The sequence below is a fragment of the Coregonus lavaretus genome (genome assembly GCF_964263955.1).
Source record: "Coregonus lavaretus genome assembly, chromosome: 38".
NCBI lineage: Eukaryota > Metazoa > Chordata > Actinopteri > Salmoniformes > Salmonidae > Coregonus > Coregonus lavaretus.
In genome coordinates this window covers 4,341,176-4,350,088 of record NC_140025.1, presented here as the reverse complement: position 1 = coordinate 4,350,088, position 8,913 = coordinate 4,341,176, and positions in this window count along the sequence as shown.

Below are 8,913 nucleotides of genomic sequence, written 5' to 3'. Positions count from 1 at the left end.
CTTGAAGAAAATATTGATGATGGACTGTTGTTTCTCTTTGCTTATTTGAGCTGTTCTTGCCATAATATGAACTTGGTCTTTTACCAAATAGGGCTATCTTCTGTATACCACCCCTACCTTATCACATCACAACTGATTGTTGTGAAATAAATTCCACAAATTAACTTTTAAGAAGGCACACCTGTTAATTGAAATGCATTCCAGGTGACTACCTCATGAAGCTGGTTGAGAGAATGTCAAGAGTGTGCAAAGCTGTCATCAAGGAAAAGGGTGGCTATTTGAAGAATCTCAAATATAAAATATATTTTGATTTGTTTAACACTTTTTTGGTTACTACATGATTCCATATGTGTTATTTCATAGTTTTGATGTCAATGTAGAAAATAGTAAAAACCCTTGAATGAGTAGGTGTTCTAAAACTTTTGACCTTTAGGTGTAGGTATTGGGGTGGTATTGCTATTGTCTTATGTGAATGTTGCGGTTAGGTTTACTTTAGGTATCTCATCCAACTTGCCACACCTGAAGTGCCCTTTGGGTAAATTTTAATGTGAATAGATAACTTTGTTGCATCAGATTCATAACCATCACTTCATAATGCATTATGTCATCATCATGGAGTTGTCCATAGTCCCAAATCCTCAAATAAACATAAATATTGTAAATCAGGAAAAGATGCCTACAGCATTTTGATCTTGTTTTCCTGACGGACCACATATATTAACATTATTCATATTCATGTGTTTGTCCTTTGGCCTTGATATCTTTAAAACAAAAGTGAAACAAACGTTTGACATCTGTTTGGCAAAAGAGCTTGAATCCATCACCTCAAGGGAGTAAAACTGAATAAATAGTTGCATTTCTTTTCTCATGCACAGATTTAGACTATAAGTCAACACCAACTAAACAAACGTGTCTATTAATTAAGTCCATTAAATCTAGAATCATTAGTTACTTCATCCTTTTTTGGAATTACAGTATAAATTCATCATATATATATATTGAATAATATAACTTATACAGTGCCTTCAGAAAGTATTAATACCCCTTGATTTATTCCACATTTTGTTATGTTACAGCTTGAATTCAAAATGGATTAAATATTTTTTAAACAATCACACATCTACACACAATATCCATAATGACAAAGTGAAAACATGTTTTTAGAAATGTATTGAAAATGAAATACAGCAATATCTCATTTACATAAGTATTTACACCCCTGAGTCAATACTTTGTAGCAGCACCTTTGGATACTTTTGGGTAAGTCTCTAAGAGCTTTGAACACCTGGATTGTACAATAATTGCCCATTATTCTTTTGAAAATTCTTCAAGCTCTGTCAATTAGATTGTTGATCATTTTTAAAGTCTTCCCATAGATTTTCAAGCCAATTTAAGCCAAAACTGTAACTAGGCCACTCAGGAACATTCAATGTCGTCTTGGTAAGCAACTCCAGTGTAGATTTGGCCTTGTGTTTTAGGTTATTGTCCTGCTGAAAGGTGAATTTGTCTCCCAGTGTCTGTTGGAAAGCTCATACAGTATCACAACCATTAAACCCTGTAACTGTTTTAAAATCACCATTGGCCTCATAGTGAAATCCCTGAGCAGTTTCCTTCCTCTCCGGCAACTGAGTTAGGAAGGACACCTGTATCTTTGTAGAGAATGGGTGTATTGATACACTATCCAAAGTGTAATTAATAACTTCACCATGCTCAGAGGGATATTCAGCGTCTGCTTTTTTTATTTTTACACATCTACCAAATCGGTGCCCTTGTTTGCGAGGCATTGAAAAATCTCCCTGGTCTTTATGGTTGAATCTGTGCTTGAAATTCACTACTCGATTGAGGGAGCTTACAGATCATTGTATGTGGGGTACAGAGATGAGGTAGTCATTCAAAAATCCTGTTAACCGCTTTTATTTAACACGGAATGAGTCCATGCAACTTATTATGCGATTTGTTAAGAACATTAACTCCTGAACTTATTTAGGCTTGCCTTAGCACAGGGGTAGACTACTTATTGACTCGAGACATTTCAGCTATTACTTTTTTATTAATGTAAAAAAAATGCCACTAATACAATTTTAACATTATGGAGTATTTTGTGCAGATCAGTGACACAAAATCTCAATTTAATCAATTTTAAATTCAGGCTGTAACAACAAAATGTGGAAAAAGTAAAGGGGTGTGAATACTTTTTGAAGCTTAGTTCAACTGTTGTACCACATTAGAAACTCAAATATAAGCTTGTTTTACTCCAACGTTTGTAAACAATGTAAATGTAAACTTGCACTGTATAGCCTCAAAACATGGTTAAAACTATAGTTTTAATATCATATATGGTCAGTCCTTGCATCCATAGCTCTGTCTATGAGTTTGAGAGTGGTTACATTTCTCTAGGCCCATCACTAAGCTTTTTACCAAAACAGAGGTGGGGTGTCCGCTTTGTTATTGTTTCAACTGCAGATTCTAGCTTTAAGAGCAGCGAGCTGTGACCTGACATTCTTTTCATTGATATATACAGTGCCTTGCAAAGGTATTCATCCCCCTTGGCGTTTTTCCTATTTTGGTGCATTCCAACCTGTAATTTAAATGGATTTTTATTTGGATTTCATGTGATGGACACACACAAAATAGCCCAAATTGGTGAAGCAAAACGAAAATAAGAAATAAATAACGGAAAAGTAATGCATACATACAGTTGAAGTCGGAAGTTTACATACACCTTAGCCAAATACATTTAAACTCAGATTTTCAAAATTCCTGACATTTAATCCTAGAAAAAATTCCCTGTTTTAGGTCAGTTAGGATCATCACTTTATTTTAAGAATGTGAAATGTCAGAATAATAGTGGAGAGAATGATTTATTTCAGCTTTTTCCCAGTGGGTCAGAAGTTTACATACACTCAATTAGTATTTGGTAGCATTGCCTTTAAATTGTTTAACTTGGGTCAAATGTTTCGGGTAGCCTTCCACAAGCTTCCCACAATAAGTTGGGTACATTTTGGCCCATTCCTCCTGACAGAGCTGGTGTAACTGAGTCAGGTTTGTAGGCCTCATTGCTCGCACACGCTTTTTCAGGTCTGCCCACAGATGTTCTATAGGATTGAGGTCAGGGCTTTGTGATGGCCACTCCAATACCTTGACTTTGTTGTCCTTAAGCTATTTTGCCACAACTTTGGAAGTATGCTTGGGGTCATTGTCCATTTGGAAGACCCATTTGAGACCAAGCTTTATCATTCTAACTGATGTCTTGAGATGTTGCTTCAATATATCCACATAATTTCCCTTACTCATGATGCCATCTATTTTGTGAAATGCACCAATCCCTCCTGCAGCAAAGCACCCTCACAGCATGATGCTGCCACCCCTGTGCTTCACGGTTGGGATGGTGTTCTTCCGCTTGCAAGAACCCCCGTTTTCCTCCAAACATAACGATGGTCATTATGGCCAAACAGTTCTATTTCTGTTTCATCAGACCAGAGGACATTTCTCCAAAAAGTACAATCTTTGTCCCCATGTGCAGTTGCAAACCATAGTCTGGCTTTTTTATGGCGGTTTTGGAGCAGTGGCTTCTTCCTTGCTGAGCGGCCTTTCAGGTTATGTCGAAATAGGACTTGTTTTACTGTGGATATAGATACTTTTGTACCTGTTTCCTCCAGCATCTTCACAAGGTCCTTTACTGTTGTTCTGGGATTGATTTGCACTTTTCGCACCAAAGTACGTTTATCTCTAGGAGACAGAACGCGTCTCCTTCCTGAGCGGTATGACGGCTGCGTGGTCCCATGGTGTTTATACTTGCGTACTATTGTTTGTACAGATTAACGTACCTTCAGGCGTTTGGAAATTGCTCCCAAGGATGAACCAGACTTTTTCTGAAGTCTTGGCTGATTTATTTTGATTTTCCCATGATGTCAAGTAAAGAGGCACTGAGTTTGACGGTAGGCCTTGAAATACATCCACAGGTACACCTCCAATTGACTCAAATGATGTCAATTAGCCTATCAGAAGCTTCTAAAGCCATGACATCATTTTCTGGAATTTTCCAAGCTGTTTAAAGGCACAGTCAACTTAGTGTATGTAAACTTCTGACCCACTGGAATTGTGGTACAGTGAATTATATGTGAAATAATCTGTCTGTAAACAATTGTTTGAAAAATTACTTCTGTCATGTACATAGCAGATGTCCTAATCGACTTCCCAAAACTATAGTTTGTTAACAAGACATTTTTGCAGTGGTTGAAGTGTATATGTAAACTTCTGACTTCAACTGTATGTATTCACTCCCTTTGCTATGAAGTCCATAAATAAGATCTGGTGCGACCAATTACCTTCAGAAGTCACATAATTAGTTAAATAAAGTCCACCTGTGTGCAATCTAAGTGTCACATGATCTGTCACATGATCTCAGTATATATACACCTGTTCTGAAAGGCCCCAGATTCTGCAACACCTGTTACAGGAGGGGGTTGCAGTTCCAGAGTGACAAACTAGGTGTCATCCTCCGACAACCTTAAGCACCTCCTAACTCACAGTCTGGACTAATCAGTATCATTTACATTTTAGTCATTTAGCAGACGCTCTTATCCAGAGCGACTTACAGTTAGTGAGTGCATACATTATTTTATTACTGGAATCAAACCCACAACCCTGGCGTTGCAAACGCCATGCTCTCCCAACTGAGCTACATCCCTGCCGGCCATTCCCTCCCCTACCCTGGACGACGCTGGGCCAATTGTGCGCCGCCTCATGGGTCTCCCGGTCGCGGCCGGCTACGACAGAGCCTGGATTCGAACCAGGATCTCTAGTGGCACAGCTAGCACTGCGATGCAGTGCCTTAGACCGCTGCGCCACTCAGGAGGCTGTCCTATTGGTGTCACCTGTGTCTACCTGTTCACCTGTGTATTTATGTCCTCACTTCCCTGTGTCCCCTTGCTCAGTTTTCTCTGTTAGTTTCTTTATGTCCAGCAGTACTACTCAGTGTCTGATCAGGGACCGATGTACAGGTACTTGAGAAGTGTTCTCCCTGTTGCGTTATTTGTTTCAGTCGTAGGTAGTATTTCATATTTTGGCTGTCAGCCGGTTTTTGGAGACTTATTTTCTCCGCCTTTCTTTTATCGTGATAAGTCTGTTATTTTGTATTCTGGCTTCGGGACCACCAGTAAAGATAATTTTTTCACCATCTACCTACTGTATATGCTGCACCGCACCTGGGTCACACCTCACACCAACCCTTACAAACACCACTAAGCATGGGGTACCAATAAGAAAGCGGCACCATGAAGACCAAGGAGCTCTCCAAACAGGTCAGGGACTAAGTTGTGGAGAAGTACAGATCAGGGTTGGGTTATAAAAAAATATCAGAAACTTTGAACATCCCACGGAGTACCATTAAATCCATTATTAAAAAATTGAAAGAATATGGCACCACAACAAACCTGCCAAGAGAGGGCCGCCCACCAAAACTCACGGACCAGGCAAGGAGGGCATTAATCAGAGAGGCAACAAAGAGACCAAAGATAACCCTGAAGGAGCTGCAAAGCTCCACAGTGGAGAATGGAGTATTTTGTCCATAGGACTACTTTAAGCTGTACATTCCACAGAGCTGGGGTTTACAGAAGAGTGGCCAGAAAAAAGCCATTGCTTAAAGAAAAAAATAAGCAAACACGTTTGGTGTTCGCCAAAAGGAATGTGGGAGACTCCCCAAACATATGGAAGAAGGTACTCTGGTCAGATGAGACTAAAATTTAGCTTTTTGGCCATCAAGGAAAACGCTATGTCTGGCGCAAACCCAACACCTCTCATCACCCAGAGAACACCATCCCCACAGTGAAGCATGGTGGTGTCAGCATCATGCTGTGGGGATGTTTTTCATCGGCAGAGACCGGGAAACTGGTCAGAATTGAAGGAATGATGGATGGATGTTTCAGTCTTCCAGAGATTTGAGACTGGGACGGAGGTTCACCTTCCAGTAGGACAATGACCCTAAGCATACTGCTAAAGCAACACTCGAGCGGTTTAAGGGGAAACATTTAAATGTCTTGGAATGGCCTAGTCAAAGCCCAGACCTCAATCCAATTGAGAATCTGTGGTATGACTTAAAGATTGCGGAACCCATCCAACTTGAAGGAGCTGGAGCAGTTTTGCCTTGAAGAATGAGCAAAAATCCAAGTGGCTAGATGTGCCAAGCTTATAGAGACATACCCAAAGAGACTTGCAGCTGTAATTGCTGTAAAAGGTGGCTCTACAAAGTATTGAATTTGGGGGGGTGAATAGTTATGCACGCTCAAGTTCTGTTTTTTTGTCTTATTTCTTGTTTGTTTCACACCCAAATTTTTTTTTGCATCTTTAAAGTGGTAGGGATGTTGTGTAAATCAAATGATACAAACTCCCCAAAACCAGGTTTTAAGGCAACAAAATAGGAAAAATGCCAAGTGGGGTGAATACTTTCGCAAGCCACTGTACACTCACAGGCCGTTCACAAATGGATCTTCCCTACAGTCAGTGAGTCAAGTGGCCATGGCTAGCTATATAAAGCAGGCAGACAGGCATTGGGCATTCAGTTACTGTTCGATTGAACGTTGGGCAAAACAAGTGACCTAAGCGACTTTGAGCACGGTATGATCATTGGTGCCAGGCACGCCAGATCCAGTATCTCAGAAACGGCCTCCCTCCTGTTTTTTTCATGTACAACAGTGTCTAGGGTTTCCCGAGAATGGTGTGACAAACAAAAAACATAAAATCAGTGGCAGTCCTGTGGGCGAAAACAGCTTGTTGATGTGTGAGGTTGAAGGAGAATGGCAAGAATCATGAAAGCTAACAGGCAAGCCACAAACAGACCAATAACGGCGCAATACAACAGTGGTGTGCAGAACGGCATCTCGGAACTGACAACTTGTTGATCCATGTCACAGATGGGCTATTATAGCAGACGACCACACCGGGTTTAACTCCTATCAGCTAAAAACAAGAGAAAGCGTCTCCAGTGGGCATGTGGTCACCAACACTGGACAATTGAGGAGAGGAAAAACATTGCCTGGTCCAAGGAATCCCGGTTCATGTTGCGTCCTGCTGATGGCAGAGTCAAGATTTGGCATAAGCAGTGTGAGTCTATGGATCCATCCTGCCTGGTGTGATTGGTACAGGCAGGTGACTGTGGTGTACCGCCATCCAAACTGCAGCAACTGTGTGATGCCATCGCATCAGCATGGACCAACATCCCTGTGGAACGTTTCCGACTTGTAGAATCCATCCCCAAAAAACTATTCAGACTGTTCTGGAGGCAAAGGGTGGTCCGACCTGGTACTAGATGGGTGTACCTAATGACCTGTTTGGTGACACACATATACATAGTGATGACATCAAAACCATGAAATAACACATGTGGAATCACGTAGTAACCAAAAAAGTGTTAAACAAATCAAAATATATTTTATATTCGAGATCCTTCAAATAGCCACTCTTTGCCTTGATGACAGCTTTGCACACTCTTGGCATTCTCTCAACCAGCTTCATGAGGTAGTCACCTGGAATGCATTTCAATTAACAGGTGTGCCTTGTTAAATGTTAATTTGTGGAATTTCTTTACTTCTTAATGCATTTGAGCCAATCAGTTGTGTTGTGACAAGGTAGGGTTGGTATACAGAAGATAGCCCTATTTGGTAAAAGACAAAGTCCATATTATGGCAAGAACAGCTCAAATAAGCAAAGAGAAATGACAGTCCACCATTACTTTAAGACATGAAGGTCAGTCATTCCGTAACATTTCAAGAACTTTGAACGTTTTTTCAAGTGCGGTCGCAAAAACCATCAAGCAATATGATGAAACTGGCTCTCATGAGGACCGCCACAGGAAAGGAAGACCCAGAGTTACCTCTGCTGTAGAGGATAAGTTCATTAGAGTTACCAGCCTCAGAAATTGCAGCCCAAATAAATGCTTCACAGAGTTCAAGTAACAGACACATCTCAACATCAACTGTTCAGAGGAGACCACGTGAATCAGGCCTTCATGATCGAATTGCTGCAAAGAAACCACTACTAAAGGACACCAATAATAAGAAGAGACTGGCTTGGGCCAAGAAACACGACCAATGGACATTAGACAGGTGGAAATCTGTTCTTTGGTCTGATGAGTCCAAATCTGAGATTTCTGGTTCCAACCGCCGTGTCTTTGTGAGATGCAGAGTAGATGAACGGATGATCTCCGCATGTGTAGTTCCCACTGTGAAGCATGGAAGGGGTTTGATGGTGCTTTGCTGGTGACACTGTCAGTGATTTATTTAGAATTCAAGGCACACTTAAACAGCATGGCTACCAAAGCATTCTGCAGTGATACACCATCCCATCTGGTTTGCGCTTACTGGGAATATCATTTGTTTTTCAACAGGACAATGACCCAACACACCTCCAGGCTGTGTAAGGGCTATTTGACAAAGAAGGAGAGTGATGGAGTGCTGAATCAGATGACCTGGCCTTCACAATCACCTGATTGTGTCCTTTAGTAGTGATTCCTTTGCAGCAATTCAACCATGAAGGCCTGATTCACACGGTCTCCTCTGAACAGTTGATGTTGAGATGTGTCTGTTACTTGAACTCTGTGAAGCATTTATTTGGGCTGCAATCTGAAGTTCAGCTATTGTAATTAATTTATCCTCTGCAGCAGAGGTAACTCTGGGTCTTCCTTTCCTTTGGCGGTCCTCATGAGAGCTAGTTTCATCATAGCGCTTGATGGTTTTTGCAACTGCACTTGAAGAAACTTTAAAAGTTCTTGAAATGTTCCGGATTGACTGACCTTCATGTCTTAAAGTAATGATGGACTGTCATTTCCCTTTGCTTATTTGAGCTGTTCTTGCCATATAATAATATGGACTTGGTCTTTTACCAAATAGGGCTATCTTCTGTATACCACCTCTACCT